Genomic DNA, 15,328 nt, shown 5'->3' with positions numbered 1-15,328 from the left:
TTCTTGATTACATGAGTTTGAAGCTCAGTTTGTTCTGACAACAAAACGGTCCATGTTGGAAGATTTCAACACTAATTCTTTTGCACTCAGGTTCTTCAGAGTAAATGTCTGTTTATTTGATGGTGTATATATCCAATACCCATGAAAAAAACTCTTGAGATCTCTAGGAAAGATTCAAAACCTTAGAGGCCAGACCCTTGCTTTCCTCTCCCCCCCCTCCCAAAGAGAAAGGCCCTACCAGACCCAAACAGCAGAAATGGTCCATCCAAAATCTCAGAGGCCAGAGCCATGCTTTTCTCTTCCCCCCCCCCCCAAAGAGAGAGGCCCTACCAGACCTGCACAACCACTCAGCTCCCAGGAAGGTGATTGAAGGCACTGAGCATATTCCCTCCAGGCTTTTTCATTCCTGCCTCTCTGGTGTCCTGGGATTATCAGCAGGTCGCTATGATTGGCCCCTAAAGTGGGTTACTAAGCATCAGCAGCCTGAGCTGATTGGAGGAGGCTGCCTGCAGAGAGGGGCTGAACTCTCAAGGAACAGGAGCTAAATTGGAGATCTTTCAACCACATTTACATGACAAGTGTGGAAACAATGGGGGGGGGGAAACTGCTGGCTCAGGGGGGCAAAACCCCCCTGGCCCCCCTAGCTACGGCCCTGGTGATATGGTTACTGGAACCCATTCCCAAGGATAAAGGAGAGAGCGCTCTCTCTCTAGGAATCAAACTGATTCCACATAACAAAGGATATATACACATGTCCTTATCCCTCCCCTCACTACTTCAGGGCTAGTTTCCTTAAACCAGTGGTTCTCAAACTTTACAGGGTTGCAATGCCCCTGCAGCCTCTTCTTCCTGGCTCAGCTAGGTGCCACCATCTTGCGTCTTGTGAAATTTAATGAGATCCTAAATGGCAGCACCCAAATCTCCTGAGATCCAAAGTAATAGTACCCAGAAGAACTGGTAAGAGAGGTAACCTTGGACATCCTGCGGTGCCCCTGTGTGTATGCCACAGCACTCTAAGGTGCTACGGTGCACATTTTGGGTACTACCAATGGCGTAGTTAAGGGGGTGCAGGGGGTAGCAGTTGCAACGGGCATCACGCTTTAGGGGGGCAACAAGCTAAGCTTGATGCTAGTGACCAAAATTGTGAAAATCTTGGTATGTATGAATAATACCATCATGTTATATATCACTGGAAAAGTAATTTAATGCAGAATGCAATGACACAAACCACATTGGAATATCTGTATTCTATCAAAAGTTATGGTCACTTAACCAGAAAATGAAAACACAACTGCCTTATGGAACAAAAAGTGGATTTCTTTAACTCAAAACTGACCTATGAGACTGATTGTTCTAGGAGCCAATGATATGTTGTTATATTACTGACATGTTGAAATGTCATGTTATCATGATACAGCATGAAACCAATAAGTTGTTAATATGAGTCAGCTCACATTTCCATGTATCATAATACAGTTGCCCCTGCTAACTGGGTAAAAGGCACTTTTTCAAGTGGTGCTCCTTTTATATTAAGCAGGGGGAGAATAACATTCCTCTTCACCCCAGCACAGTGTCTCGAACCAATCAGGGGCACGCTTTTTATTTATTTACTTAATTAAATTTGATTTTGTCTGTGGGGGTGCTACAAATCTTCTTTGACCCAAGGTAGCAGATAGATGCCTTAGCTATGCCACTGACTGGGGGGAGGCAGCATAGCAAGCGGGTGGCAAGCTGCTGGGGGAAGGATGTGGGTTCCTCCCAATTTTCACTTTTTAAAAAGCCTGGGTGTGACATCACTTCTGGTTGTGACATCACTTCTGGGGCAACATTTTGAGCTTGGCACAGGGCTACATGATTATTAGCTATGCCACTGGGTACCACTGTCCAAATCCCTAAATTTTTGGATTAGCAGAGTATGTGAAGGCCAGTTTGGGCAAGCCCACTACATGATTGAGTAAAATCCCATGAAGCAAGGGGACCAACAAGAGTTGCCAGAGTGTACACACACCATGAATGCATATGTCTTTTTCATACAGGGTTGGTTCAGAGTTTAAAGAAGCATCCGAACCAGCCCTGGGCAAATGTGGAATGATTACATAGAAGTTTTTTTTCTTCTTCTAACTTACCACTGACTAAGAACTGCAGGAGTTTGTGCTTTGTGAATCAATGCCTTCCAATTAAAGTACAAAGGCCAAAAGAAAACTGATGTTGTTAAAAGAAAAACAAAGAGCTTTAAACTAAATTGAGTCATTAGAGGAGAACAAGAAATTACTTAACCTACAAAGACGAAATCTCATTGCTGAAGAAACCCCATGGCTCTGGATTCTTAAGCAGTTATGTGTTGAGAATTCTCCCTCCCAGTCTTCCATAGTTCTAATGCAAACCCAGTAGGGGAGACACAGCTATAAATCAGACAATTTGCAAAATGTGATTTCTGATCAACCATAGAAAGCCTGACAAGAAAAATACCGTAGCCAAACAGGAAAAAAAAACTTACAAAGATATGAATATGAATAGTTCAGTGTACTGATATATCTGACAACTTTTGAAAATCTAGCAGGATCTAGGCTTGTTCTAGTGACTTTGAATTTTCTAATGCCCTCCTCAGGAGTTAACTAAGACCCCAATCCTATGCCCTATAACAATGCAGCTATGCTGAAAGACTGGGTGCTCCACCCTATGGTGGTGGTGGGGAATCAGGAGGCCTGCCAGAGGTAAGTAAAAATATTTTCTACTTACCTCTATAAGCAGCCTCTGTAAATAGCCTCCATGTAGCTTATGGGTGCCCTTGGACCTATGCCAGCTATAGAGAGAAAAGGATTCGAGTAGGATTAAAAAGAGAGGATGGGATCCTGGTGCTTGGTGGTGCTGCCCAGATCCACCTTCTTCCTCCCCACCCCTGCCCTCCATGCCCCACATCACCCCCTGTTCTCCCTCTTGCCACCCATGGTACACCCCTACTGCCAACCTACAGAGTCAGTGCAGCCTGGCCTCTGCAACAGCAGCTGCAGCTGGCCTGGCAGCAACACAGTGTTCATGCCATCCCTGGAATGTTGGTTCGGCTGTCCTAAAAGGCTCATAGAATTGGGCCATAATTGTGATAATCTCTTTATATCTAAAAGCCAGTTTCCAATTATGAATAGAATCCAAATTTCCCATTGTGTTCACAGGAGCTTCTTCCATGAATGGTAGTGCGGTGCTTATGGCAGGGGTCCTTGCAGAATGAAACTCTCCTTCCATTCACATAATGGATCCAGTAGGTTTGTTCATTATTACTACTATACCTTATGAATTTATTTTCTGTAGAACACACACAACATTCTGTTGAACTCTATAGTAGGAATGGCAAACAGGCAGCCCACATTTGGGCCATCAGTGGAGAGAGCAGTCCTCTGCTACAACTCTAATTGTAGAGTTAGAGCAGCTATTAGGCCATTGTGCCTATACAGGTGGCACCTCAGTATCTGCCAACCTGTTCTTGGACCTCCCCCCCCCCCATGCCAAAAACCACGGACAACCAAATCTGTGGTTTTGGTACCTTTAAACCCTCCAAAGGCTACTGGAATGGAGGGCTTTCTGAAGCTTGCAGAAGTTGCACACATCTGCCCGCAGCCTGTGTGGACTTCAGAATGGCCCTTATGGGCCAAAAATGCGACTACTGGTTTCCCTTGGAAACCAGAAGTGATTTATTAATGCCTCCTCGGACCTCAGAATGCCTTAAAAGGCATTAAAATGTCATTTCCAGTTTCCCTTGGGAAGCCAGAAGTCACATTTTTTTGGCCTGTAGAGGCCATTCTGAAACTCGCAGAGGCTGCAGGCAGATGCGCGCAGCTTCTGCAAACTTCAGAAAGCCCTCAAGAGACAATCAAAGCGCAGCTCTGGTCACCCTCAGAGGGTTCAAGTTGAGCCAAGTCCAGGGGACCCAAGTTGAGCCAGATCCACGGATATAAAATCTGCAGTTAAACAGGCTCAACCTGTATTAAGTTTTCTGCTCTGTAGCTAATAAGAGGTTCTGATGAGTGAGTGAATTTTGGCAGGGGCTGCAACATAGAAGAAAAGGGTTTACTTGTTTACAATATTTTTATTCTGTGTTTCCCATTCAAAATCCACTCAAGCAGGTCAAGAGTACTGGAATCAAACCACAATAAAACACAACAGTTACATGTTTAGGTGCAGGATTTTTCCTCTCGATTTCAGTATCAGTTCAATAACACACATATACTGCATAAGGTGGTTATTAAAAAAAATTGCTGCTGTAATTTCTGTAGTTGAAAGGTTGGCCACTCCTAGGCTAGCCTGTTCATTCTGGTGAATGAGTTTGTACATGTATTCATTTGCATTCCCCTGGCTATAATCTCTGTGTCCTTCTCCCACTGATTTCCTCAAAATTGCCCTGTGAGGCTGTTGCTAGTGAGGCACCTCACTGCCAAAAGGCAATCCAAGATGCTAAAGAGGAGGTTGAAGAGATATAGAAAGAGAAGCAACCAACCAACAAGCTATGTTACTATTGGAAACAACCACTCACTAACTTTGTGCCTATATGTTGGTTTCACATGCTGTCTCCTCTCTTATACATTTTAGGTTCACTAACACTTGAAATATTTCAAATAAGTTTCCTTTCATATTTTCATTAAAAAAAAAAAAAAAACTACACAAAGTGCATGAGAACAGAAGAAAAGCCCTGCTGGATCAGGCCAAAGGCCCATCTAAGTCCAGCTTTCTGTTTCCCATCTAGAGTGGCCCTCTAGATGCCTCTGTGAAGGCCCAGGCACACAGGTGGGAAGACCTGAAGGCGATACCGCTGGCTTAGGTCCAAGTTGTCCCATAATAACTGCTGGGGCTTACCCAGGGGAATGGGTAACCGCGGGGAGACATTCAGCAGCCAAAAATCGCCTTTGGGATGCAGCATATCCCACGCCAGCAGTGCTGCATTGCCATTGGGGATTTATGTTGGATTGGGCTTTAAATGTGTGTGAAATCAGTGTTTTAAAAAGCCATATGCTGCTCGTGATTCTTGGCTCAGTCCCTAATATGATTGTCCAACAGGCTGTCTTTATCAGGAACAAACGTTAAAAGATAAATGTGCTTTCTCCACTCTCTTCCCTATGAACAAAATAGGGAGAGCCATTTCATTTCATCTACTTCATTAAATGTAAGGCTTTGAAGATACATTCTCAAATAGGTTGTACGCACTGTGAAACACTTATAAGGCTTGAGCTGGTTTGGAGGGGGTTGAGTGGGAGCCGAAACGTGTCAAATATACGTTCGTTGTACTCTCTGAGGGGTGAAAAATACCTCATCAAAGCATTGCCGTTAAGTTAAAGGAGAATTTTCTCTGTGTCAAGATTTTTGTTTACTAAGACTCTCAGCCACTTCTTCACTCTTTGAGGTCGAGGTGTGTTTATTAGTTCAAACAGAAATCCTGGAGGAGAAATTTGATATGACAGCCACATATGCACCTGTTTTTAACTAATTTTGAGAAATACGAGGCCTTTGCATTTGGTTTCCCCTGAAAGTCAAACTTGGGTTTCACACAGATCAAGGCAAATTTCTAACTGGAAGGGACATCTGTGAAAGACAACAAATATGAACTTGATTCTAACTGCTAATTTAATAGTTTATGACTTTCAGAGGAGAAAATGTGTTCCCCTAATGTTCCTAACCATATAGTCTCAAAGCCTATATGGGTGACAATTTTAGACTGATTTCTCTCCCACTTAAGACTGATCTCTCATCCTTGACTTTGTTCTGGCCAAGCAGATGTCTTCTAAACTATAGGGTTGTTCACTTATTATACTGTTATTAAACATTACCCTGGCACATCTGTGTACCCAGATACACAGCCATTCTTCTTCTTTAATTCTTAGCAGGCGTTTGGGGAGCAGGTCATTTCTTCAACCAATCCACTGCTGTAGGTGCCACTGGAATCTGTGTGTCATTCATGACATGCTTCCTCTCTTGGCAATTGGTGGTGATATTTCTAGCCTCATCAATGGTCAATTGCTGGTTCCTCAGATATTCCTCAGTGTGTGGGAGCCACATTTGCTTTGGTGCTGCCCATTGAACCCTCCAATAGGCAGGTTGCTCTCGCCAGAGGAGCTTGTGTGGTAGCTGACTGGTGTTCACTCTGCAGATGTGGCTAAATCATTGCAGTTTGTGTTTTTGAATTTGTTCCATGCAGTTTCTTGCCTGGTTTCCCAGTTCTGGTCACTGTGGCAGGGTGACCACTCTCCTCTTTTTGCAGCCAGGGTCAATCCCTTGTCCTGTGGTAAGCCCCAGAAACTGCTATGGGGCAGCTCAGACCTGCACCAGCAATATTGCTGGCACAAGTCCACATTACCCAGTAAAGGTGGATCAGGCCAAGGAAGGGAGTTTGTAATCCGTATACACTGCCGCTATCAAACTTGCTCCCCCTCTTGGGCCAAACCACACATCCCCTGCTCCATCTCCTCTCTGTTCCACTCCTCCCCGCCCTCTCTCTGCACCATTCTACCTCCCTATGTCCACCAGCACTGTCACAAAGCACTTTACAGCTGCTTTGCAGCAACCTGTCCCAGCAGAAAGCGCATTCTGCCAGTGCTATTGCTAGTTAGGATTGGGCTTACAAGCACTGTTACTCTGTACTTGGTTAGTTACTCAAAACAAGCATTTCACTCAATGCAGGTACAATCTAGCATTCTGAAAATATTTGTCATCTTACACTGCAAGCCAACATGTGGGCAAGGGGGTAGTGGGAGCATGTTGGCAAGCCAATGCATGCCAAAGCCCCACTTTCACCAATCATGAGTACACAGGGTCATTTTAGCCTACCATTCTCTTCTCTCCTTCACAGGCTCCAACTTTTTTCAAAACAGGGAATGCAAAGATGAGCTGCATCTAGACTTGGGCTGGGCCATGGTGGCAAAGAAGCCAAAGATGTGAATGCACACACATATGTAGGTGCTTGTGGCTGGGCCTGGGCCTCTGGTGATCAGAAACAGGGTGATCTCCCCAGAACAGAAAAAGACCTTTATCAGAACCCAAGACACTGCAATACGGCTTGCATGGGTCAAACCTCAAAGGAGTATTTTCTATCCCTCACTTTCAAATCACATTGAATGTGTATTCATGCATACAATAAGTTTATACTGAAGACTGGAGGGCTGGAAAACACTTCACTGCAGTATTTCAGGAGAGTTTAGTGTCACTGATAAACATCCACTGCAGAAGATAAGCTCGACACAGGGGAAAAAAGGTCAGATTATAAACCATTTGCTTTCCATTTCTGTAAGTGCAAAGTATAACAATGGCTATTATCTCATGTGCTACTTTTCAAGTGGTGTAGGGGGTGAGCAGCTGTCCTCTTCCCTTCAGCACAGCATCTTTGCTAGTGGTTGTTTGCTGGTGTTTCATCTGCATCTTAGGAGACTGGGAGCCATTTATTTTGTTATACTTTTATGTAAACCACTTCGTGAACCCTTTTCACTGAAAAGTGGGGTGTGTGTGTGTGTGTGTGTGTGTGTGCGTGTGTATAAATAATCATGGATTTTAAAATCAGATTTAAAATAATGCATGGATTTTATATTAACAGTGAATTAATATATTAGTTTTATATTTCTTTTTCAATTAAGAATACAAATGGCATTTTTGAGCAATGTGATGTATTTGTATACACACATGTTTAGGGCTGGTCCATGTACCCATGCAGAAAATTTGATATTTGCGCTTGTGATTAGTACAGCTTCTGTGCACTTTGATATTATGGAAACATTCTAAATCTGGTGTTATATCTCGAATAGTCTGTGTACATTTTTAGGCTAACATTTCATGTTCTACAGTACCTAAGCATGTCTTCTCAGAAGTAAGTCCCATTGTGCTCAATCAGACTTACTCCCAGGAAATTGCATATAGAATTGCAGCCCGAGGGCCCAATCCTATCCAATTTTCCAGTGCTGGTGTTAGTGGGGTTTGTGCTGCATCCTGTGGTGGAGGGGCAGTCACTGGGGCCTTCTCAAGGTATGGGAACAAGTGTTCCCTTACTATGGGGCGGGATTGTAGCTACACTGGAGCTCAAAAGTTGTATAGGATTGGGCCTCTAGTCATCCAGTAATGAACAAGCGTAAATGAACTAACCTTTAGCTATGCTTCAAAGGCATGTCCCTACAGTGGTGACTGTTCTTGTTTGGAATGGTATATAAATAGTTAAATATGTTGATATATATCGTTTCAATCCACAACCTACTAAGGCTGCAAACCACAACCTTCTTGCTCCAGACCAGCTTCGTTGATGTAAATGGCATTTCTCAAACGCTAATGAGATTCCAATCTAAAAAAGTTTTCAGTGTCTTCAAAGCAAATGTAAAGAAGTAATGATTCAAACTTTTGACATTTCATTTGAAAACAGGAGGCATCTTCTTTAAAACTTGGCTATCCAAAATGCGTTGTTATATGAGCTCACTACTTCCCCAAGTTGATGAAACCTTGGGTGAAAATTTCCATTTTTCCTGACTTAGTTTAATCTGAGTTTTTATAGAAATTGAACAGAGAATGTTCAACTTCTGCTTATTTGAATATTTAAAGAGATTGACAGAGATTCACATTTTACTGAGCTAGAAAACAACAATACTGTTTGCTGCTTTTATGAACTGTAATCCTAATATTCAGTCACTGTACTGTTTTCATTATTTCTCAGATGAAACGATTCATTTTCTTCATAATTTCAATAACAATGGCCAGCACTGCAGTTTTCCTTGCTTTTGTTCAGAAGGGCAGAAATGACTTATTCAGTAAGTAAAAAAAAAAATTATCCTTTATTCTCATACACTTTTAGTACTGAAAAAAATCTCCACTACTTAGATATTAGTTGGCGTATTTGCAACTCTATCCCTCCAACCCTACAAATCATACCATACCTTTTCAAAGAAAGACATATTTCATTTATTGAGAATTTATATTTATGTGTATTTCCCAGTTTTGAAAAAAATACATATTCATCTTTCTGTAGCTATACCCTTAAGAGATGAGAATGTTTTATAAGTGTATGTCAAAACTGATGCAGTTTTTATAACATAGACTTCATTTATTTCTGCCTTCTTTAGAAAGTTTACGATTATGGTGTCAATCCTAATTGTGGTGTTGGCCACTGGAAGCAGCTAGAGTCTTAGGGTGGAACTATACCATATGAAACTATGCTATCTTCCTTATCATAGGTGCTATGGAAGACATAAGGCTGACATAAGAAATTGCATCGCTACACAAAATATGCCCCCTGTAATCTCTACTGAAATTTACCATGTGATGATATCATCACACTGATGGTGCAATCTTAATCTTACCATATGCCAACACAGCAGCCAGTGTGCTGGCCTAGGGTGTAGCAAATGTGCTTTAAAGCACATTTATGGCATCTGGTGAGTAGGCTGCGCCAGCGGGAAGGCCTGTCCTGCCAGTACTGAATTCAGATGCTATGCCTGATGGAGCAAGTGAGCCCCTGCCAAGCGGAACAGAGGCAAGGAGAGGGCAGAACAGGGGAGGAGAGGGCGGTCTAATGGGGCAGAGGAGGGTTGAGAGGGGGGCTGTCCAGGCCCAGGAGGGGAGCAGGATCGGCGCGCTCAGCTACAAGCATATCCTATTCCTCCTCCTGGGCTTGAAAGCCCAGCACAGGGCTTCTCGGATTTCTGTCAGAGATTTAGCTGGCACAAATCCAAGTAGCCCCATTGCACGGGCTGGGGGTCTACACAATATAAAAGAACAAATGTTCTTTTACCCCAAAGAGGCCCCCAGCCTGCTCCTTCCCAGTGCTGGATACAGCATGGGTCATGTGGCCCTGTGGCAACAGCACTGGTTAGGATTGGGCTGTAAGTTTCTTAGCCCTTTCATCTAATTGGCTGGTTTTATCCTGAATAAGATATTCCTGCAGTTTATACTGGCCACAATTCCATATTGGTTTTGATTCACTTAATGGATTCGGTGCTACTAACGCTGTAATTAAACTTATTTTAGTGATCTCGTGATCTGCTGCCATAAGTCATGTTACAGTGGCACAAAAGGCACCATCATGCACTCAACAGCCACTGGTGCAAACAGGGCTCTGCCTACCTGCCAGCAGATTCCAGATGCCCACTGGAGCAGCTACGGTGGAGATGGAGGCGGAGGCAGACAAGTGGTGGGCAGCGGGAGGATTGGGGCAGAGATCAGACCAGGAAGGGAGTAGGAGGGGGAGAATCTCAGCAGCAGCACTGTACACCAAGATCTTATGTGCCCTTCCTGGCCCAGACCCACCCTTTGACTCTCTTAGAAGTTACACCAGTAAAAGAGCTGGCATAGATCCAAGCAGACCACTGGCAACCTGCTGGCCTGCTGAGAGGCAAAAAAATACTAAACCTAAAAAATTTTTTTTACTTACATCTCCCAGGCCATCTGGTCACCCCCTTCCCCACATACACGCACACCACTGGATTCAGAATGCTCTCCAGCAGTGTGGCTGCATTGCACAGAATAGTCAGGGATAGGATGGGGGCATATACAGAATAAAGAAACGGAGGAAGAGGCATCAATGTCTGATACAATTCTTGGGTCAGCTTTACATGCTATGTATCACAGATGAACAATACATGCTATATTTTATCTGCTACATACACTAGAATTTTGTTAGCATTTTCCTGAGGATATTTTAAATTCTGTCACATTTGCTCTGCTTATTTTTGCTACTTGTGTTTTATGTATAGGAAAAACAAAAGGGAACAGAATTATTGGAACAATCCAGGAAGAAATTTCTTTAATGGATGAGGACACATACCAAAAACCAGAGAGGTAAAAATAAAAGGAGAAGTAAAAAAGATACAGGCACTGTGGTCTCTGGAGGTGCATGTACAAAGTACACCCCTGTCTGCACCCATTTTCTTGGTGCTCTGTGGTAAGAGAACATTTTTGTATCCCCTGGGGTCCATTGTGTATCCCCTGGGGTCCATGAATGGATCCCACATGGATACCTGGTGCCACCTGCGCTCAGATCCAGAAACCATGAGGACAGTAGAAAATGAGAAACTTAATTGATGGGTGAAAGTTATGCACATATTTACGGACTCTGGTGACTGTTGTAACACTTAACTTTTGCATATTCTGGCCATTGAGGTTAATGAGTCCTTACTTGAGAACAGACTGCTTATTTCTGGCCATCATCTGCTTAATGACTTCATTTCCAGCTATTCAGCCCACTATACGAAATAGGTTTGACGCCCCTAATTTAGGCTGTGTTCCTAATCACATTTCTCCTATGCATATTTACATCAGTGGGACATAGTTCTACATAGTCATGCGTCGATTGCACTGCAAGTTGCCTGTATTGCAGGGGGACAGCGACTGTCCCTATTCATCCCAACAAGATGCCTTTCCCAGAGACTGTTGCTGGTGTCTCCTAAGTGTTTTATTTTAGATAACCATTTTTCTCATTCATTTTGCTAAGAAAACCACTTTGAAAAGTTGGTTGTTGAAAGGCAACATATAAATATTCTTAAACATAATAACCTGGAAAGTATTGATCTCATTAACATGAATGATCTGGCAACATTTGGGGAGGCTTGAACAGGATTTCTTTTCTTTTCTCTTCTGGAAATGTTTGCTTTTACAGTTCTTTATCTGAAGCATAAGTGGTGCATTGGGTTCAAGAATGTAGGAGAAATACAGGGGTGGGGGGCAGCAAACCTAGGAAGAACAAAGAGCATTATTTTAGATTTGATCTCCCAAAAGTTGCAATGAAATGAAAACCCAACTAGTTTTGCTGACAAATATTTGAAGAAAGTACAGTACAGCAGTACAATACAAATAAGCTCAGGGCTGCCCTTGAGAATGAAAAAGCACTCTCAGGTTAAAGAGGCAGTTTCACATCCAGTTTCAGATTGGGAAACCCTTAATCATGCCATATACAGTGTTTCAGGGTTATGTTTGCTGATTGAATGAATAAAGTTTGGAAAGTACTTTTGTGGAGTGAACAGAGCCACACTTTGTTTGTGACCTCAATTTGAACTTGAATCATGATTGATCCTAACAGGGAAATGTGTCCCTTTTGAAGGGATTCTTCCACAGTTCTTGCATTATTTTTGACCCCCTTTTTATAGGTACAACTCTTATAACTCTGTAACAGAATGACAAAGGATGTCTATGTGACTTTTATCATTTATGCCTCTGGATGTTCGTTTCAGGACATACACAGAGCTGCTTAGACTAGGAGTCTCCAAACTTTCGGCCAGAGGGCCATAGCAAATATCTGGCATGGTGTCAAGTACTGGAAAAATATTTTGAATATACAATTTTATTTAAATACATTAGGGAAAGAACTTGGATGAATGAATGAATAAATGAATGAATTGGCTCAAAGTTCCAGGATTTTTCCAAGCGCCAACACACACACTACAGAAATAAAGCACACATTCAAATTTACTCCCATGCCCCCATCCCACAAGCAGCTTACTTACATGTACAGGAGTAAATGCCTCAGAACAAGCACATCACAGTAAACACTTGTGATTTTGGCAGGCCGCCTCCCCGACCCTCAGAAAGCCTTCTGCCTTCAGAGGGCCCAAAAAGGTCACTTCTGGGTTTTGGAAAAACCAGTGTGGTTAATAGCTGTAAACTAATAGAGATAATGAGGACTTTGGCGATAAAAGTGAAAGAATCATTGCCAGAGGGTGTGATGTGGGCTGGGCTGCCCCAGTGCAGACACTGGAGATTGCTAGAGAATGTTAAGCCACAAGATGGCAGAGAACCAAGGGGTCACTGCTGCAGCTGGAGGACCTGCTGACTGGAGCAGGGAAAGGAAGAACTACCCCTGTAGCTTGAACAGGCGCACTACCCTGCTGATTGCCTTCACAGAGGTGGTGGTAAGGCAAGGCCATGAAAGCCATAAGCCATTATGCCATGCTCATAAGCACAAACACATTATAGTTTATATGTTTAGCAGTTTAATGGGAAAATGTTCACTTATGTTAATGAACCAAATGTTAATGCTATGTTTATGGGTGTTTATAGTTAAATTAGTTTAAAGCCTAACAGAGCAAACTTATGGGGAGATGCTCACATGTTTAAATTTAAAACCAAAAAGCATTTCTGGTCTATGCCTGAAGAAGTCTTTAAATTGCAGGCAGGCTGTAAATCAGTCTCAAGCTGTCAAGGACATCAGATAAAGTAAACGCTTCATGTAAAAAGGGAGTAAGAAGCTGGATTTTCCATCTGTCAGGCTAATTGCTAGTATGACAAATGATTTAAGCTTCTCTTGGAATCAGATTTACAGCTTGTATATTCAAGCATCAGATAAAGCATTGTCTCTGAATAGAGAGGCAAATTCCACCTTCAAGTTTGCTTTAAGCAGAGAATTGAAAGGGGAAAAAGCATTTTTACATTTTAAACATTCAGGCTTTCCTTTTTAAACCAAATACAGTCTTAAATAAAGACTGGGAAGAGTTATAAACACCATAGCATCACAGAAGTGCCAACATGCCTGCATGTCAATAGTTCTTAAATGCCTCAATAATTGTAGAGATTGTTTTTTTTAAATGTAATCAACATATATAAAGGCACAGTAATGAGTTTTAGCTGTCAGAATAGTTAGATCAAAGCATGAAATACATAGAAAAGGGAAAAGTTATTAAGTTTTACTTAAAGCCACAAGTTTGAAAATGTAATTCCAATGTAACCTTGAAAAGGCAAATATCTGGCAAAAGTTAATTAAGAGAGTCTGACAGGAGACACTAGAACTCTTATCTGAGGCAAAACATTCCAACTCTGTAGACTCAAAGTGACAGATTTACAACATACAGAGAACTAGGGAGGAGGCAGGAAGCAGGATGCCCTGCACCAATTAATTAGGAAGCCGATATCTCTTGGCACCAAGAACAGATAACTAAGGGTTATGCACAGGTTAGAGATATTTTTAATGAGGGAAAACTAGCAACATTAGATAAGACAGTTGACAGCCTTGGCAAAGACAGTAAATCTGTTGCTAATTAAAAAAGAGAGTACTCTAAGATACAGACATCTGCAGATATAAGCAGGAACATACCAGAGAGAGTCCCTGATAAGCCAGCAAAACATAATGAGAGCCTCTAAGTTAACAAAAGAAGCTAGATTTAATTGAAATAAAGAGAAGGGTCTCTTAAAATCCTTATTTACAATAAGAAGTTAGTTTGTCCTGTATTAAATAAATGAAATTACACCACTAAACAGATCACATATGAAGAATTACACGTGGGATAGAGGAAAAACCAAAGGCTTAGTTTAAACAGTGATTAATGAGACCAGACAGAAAGAATGTTGAATAGATAAGCAGATGGCTGTTTGAAACATGTCAGGGTCAGGCCAGTGAGGAATGGCCAGAGATAAGCATACCAAAGGCCAGTAATAAATAAGTAAAGAGTAGCAAAAGATAAAAGCAAAAGACATAACGTTATCTGTGGCCAATCCGGAGAAGGCCTCCATTTCTGATGTCACACAACCATACAACAAACCTTTATTAGGCATATAGTTTTACAACTAATATCTCCAGACAGTCATGTATGAAGGTATATGTTAAAAGAGAGATAAAAATAAGGGTTAAAACTCTGATGTCACACACTAGCCAATGAGAAATGTAAGACTCCTCAAACAAAGGAACCAGAATCAGATATAAGGGAGAGGCTCACACTGGAAAAGTGCTCTCTCTGAGGGCTTTGAGAGTTCCCACATGGCTCTCATTGCTCTCTTCATTTTGGACAGGAGTCCCTGAGAGGCCAGTTGCTGGCAACGAAATAAAGCTCACAGAAGATCACCATTCTTGCTTACTGAGTTGGCTTTTGAACTTTGCTCTTGACCTTGCAACAGTGGGGTTCACCAGGGCTTTGCAAACAGTTAAGACTGGCTATTTTGGAGATAAAGGAAGCTAATTAGCCTAAAGTGGGCATAAGGGTTTCTAAGTTTGGAAAGAGAACTCAGTGGGGCACCTTCTTTGAACCGTGAATTCTTCTTCTAATGGACCAACACAACCACCTATTCTTTTCTTATTTTTAAGATGTGATCCAAGCTAACACATATTTGTAACATTTATTCACCACAAGTAATCATTACATGTCATTCCATGTGCAATAAACTTCAGCTAACCTATTCTGAACCCAATCCTATCCAGCACAGGGGCACCAGCGCAAAACAGCAGCTGCTGCATCCTATGCTGGGTTAGAGCAGGCTGGAGGTCTCCTCAGATTAAGGGGTCATTTGTACTCTTAACCCAAGTAACACCCCAGCCTGCTCAATGGGGCTTCTCAGAGCTGTGCTAGCTATTTGGCTGGTGCAGACTCAAGAAGCCCCATGTTGGGTTTTTTGA

This window comes from Tiliqua scincoides, chromosome 1 (assembly GCF_035046505.1).
Source record: "Tiliqua scincoides isolate rTilSci1 chromosome 1, rTilSci1.hap2, whole genome shotgun sequence".
NCBI lineage: Eukaryota > Metazoa > Chordata > Lepidosauria > Squamata > Scincidae > Tiliqua > Tiliqua scincoides.
The sequence above is the reverse complement of the archived record's forward strand: the minus strand, read 5'-3'. Positions refer to the sequence as shown.